Raw genomic sequence first — 3,058 nt, forward strand, 5'->3', positions numbered from 1 at the left:
TAGAATTACTCAAGGATTATGACATGAGTATTCTTTATCACCCAAGTAAGGCTAATGTTGTTGCTGAGGCCTTAAGCAGGTTGTCTATGGGTAGTACCCCCCATTTTGAAGAAGGTATGAAAGAGTTAGCAAAACGATGTGCATAGACTTGCACGATTAGGATTTCGATTAATGGATTCAACAGAAGGAGGAATAGTGGTGATGAATGGGGCTGAATTATCATTAATGTCAACAGTAAAAAGCGAGCAAGACCAAAATCCCATTTTACTTGAATTGAAGGCTAATGTTCATAAGAAGAAAGTAATGGTTTTTAAACAAGAGGGAGATGGCGTACTGAGATATCAAGGTACGTTATGTGTACCAATGATGGATGGACTCCAAGAGAGAATCATGGAGGAAGATCATAGCTCCATATATTCCATTCATCCGGGTTCCACAAAGATGTATCGTGACTTGAGAGAGGTATATTGGTGGAATAGTATGCAGAAGGGAATTGCAGAATTTGTTGCTAAGTGCCCAGATTGCCAAAAAATTAAAGTAGAGCACCAAAGGCCCGGTGGTTTAGCTTAGATTATAGAACTTTCGGAATGGAAGAGGGAGATGATAAATATGGATTTCATCACAAGCTTGCCAACGACTCGCAGGCAGCATGATTCTATTTGGGTGATTGTCGATAGAATGATAAAATCACCCCATTTTCTATCGGTAAAGACTACTCAATCAGCAGAGGATTATGCCAAGTTATATATTCAGGAGGTGGTAAGACGTCATGGATTCCCGGTCCCCATTATTTCAGATAGAGGTGCACAATTTAGTGCACAATTTTGGAAATCTTTTCAGAAAGGTTTGGGTTCAAAAGTGAACTTAAGTACTGCTTTTCATCCTCAGTCAGATGGGCAAGTAGAGCGCACCATTCAGACATTAGAAGATATGTTGAGGGCCTGTGTGATCAATTTCAAAGGAAATTGGGATGATCACCTACCCTTTATTGAATTTGCATACAACAATAGTTACCACTCTAGCATCCAAATGACTCCATATGATGCTCTTTTGTGAGAAGATGAAGATGTCCAATTGGATGGTTTGAAGTTGGTGAAGCAGGGTTGATAGGACCAGATTTAGTCCATCAAGCTATGGATAAGGTGAAACTGATTCAAGAGAGGTTGAAAACGGAACAGAGTCGTCTGAAATCCTACACTGATGTTAGGAGAAGGTGTTAGAGTTCGAAATATATGATTGGGTATATCTTAAAGTTTCACCCATGAAGGGTGTTAAGAGGTTTGGTAAGAAGGGGAAGCTTAGTCCCCGGTATATTGGACCTTACCGCATAGCCAAGAGGATTGGCAATGTTGCTTATGAGTTGGAGTTACCACAGGAACTAGCAGCGGTTCATCCGGTATTTCATATCTCTAGTGTTTCACATCTCCATCTTGAAGAAGTGCATGGGCGATCCTTCTTTGATCATCTCTAGAACGCCAAGTTCGCAAGTTGAGAACAAAAGAGGTAGCATAAGTCAAAGTCATTTGGAGGAATCAATTCGTTGAGGAAGCTACTTGGGAAGCTGAAGAGGACATGAAGAAGAGATATCTACATCACTTTGAGTCCGGAGAAAATGCAGACCAAGGTACTAATTCTCTTCTTACTACTCTTTAAATTATGAGTGAGCATGTTGTTTGTTTGTATTTGCTTGTTGGGTGTTTGAACTTGATGTTATTTAGCCTAGTAAGAGTAATCTCATTCTAGGACGAATGTTCCTAAGTGGGAGATATTGTAACATCTGGCAAATTGAAATATCTAGGAAGAAGCTAAGAACTGAAATAGTCATTTTTGGAAAGAACGAAAAATCTGGAAAATTGTTTCAGTTAGGAAAAGTGAGTTTTTGGTTAACTTCAAACGGCCATTACTTCTAGCTCAGGATGAGTTAGGTGGATTTCCAGATATGGTTGAAAATCTCTTGGAATGATCTTTCCAACTCGGTTGAGTTTGCACAATTCTGAGTTAGTATGAGTGAGTTATCCCCTTTGGAAGTTGGGCTGTTGGAATAAGGAAAGTTCAATCCGTAATTTGAAGGGGTAGTTTGGTCTTTTCCTTACTCTTTTATTTTAATTCGTTTTTGGTAATTAATTAGTGGTCTAAGCTTTATTAGATCAGTTTACACTCTTACCAAAAGAGTTAGGGTTTTGAGAGAAGAGAAAAGAAGAGGAGAAAGTAGAAGAACGTTCAGGATTCATCTAGATTGTCGAGATTAACATTGGGATTTCGTCGGGCATGATACCGACAAGGTTTGTGAGATCAAAAAGCATTGGGTTAATTTTCCCACGCGCTAATCTTGATTTATTTAAGCGAATTTAAGTTCATGAAAGCTTAGAAATTGAGTTCTTGATGGGTTTGTCGAAGTTCCATTAAATTCTTGTTTCGTTGAATTCGTTGAGGAGTTGATTGATCTGAATCTGTAGTTTTTGGTTCGATTTTGAGTAGAATATGATGTACTTTGAACATTTAATCGATTCTTAGTAATTGGTGAAAGAACCCATGGAGTTTAGACGGTTAAGAGATGAAAAACGAAGAAGAAATTTCGTTAACGAAATCTGACAGTAGGGGAGTGTCGCAAAGATGGTTCCCCGAACTGGGAATTTTCATTTTGTGTCGCGGGGCTGTCATGGAGTGTTCTGCCTCAAAAGTTATTTTCGAAACTAAATTTTGAAAGCTTCTCCGCGTCGCGGACCCACCCTTATATAACAATTTTTGGTCTTTTCTCATGTTTAGAAATCAAAAATCATTACTAAACATCATGAGATCTTTCCAATCACAAATCACAATCCTTGAATCCATAATTCAATTCAAGGACCAGTTAAGAGTTAAGTCAAGAGCAGTAAAGGTCAAAGTCAAGAGAAGTTCTTCAAATTTTCAGAAGGCTTTTATAAATGTTTTAACTTTGTTTTAAGACTTAAAGTTCAAGTTGAGTAAAGAGTAAAGAGTAAAGCTTGAAGTTCATTTCTTCAAAAGTATATGGGGACTATGTATTCCCAAAGAGTTAAAATGTTTTCACATTTAAACA

The sequence above is a fragment of the Solanum tuberosum genome, unplaced genomic scaffold, assembly GCF_000226075.1.
Source record: "Solanum tuberosum cultivar DM 1-3 516 R44 unplaced genomic scaffold, SolTub_3.0 scf00019, whole genome shotgun sequence".
Classification (NCBI taxonomy): domain Eukaryota; kingdom Viridiplantae; phylum Streptophyta; class Magnoliopsida; order Solanales; family Solanaceae; genus Solanum; species Solanum tuberosum.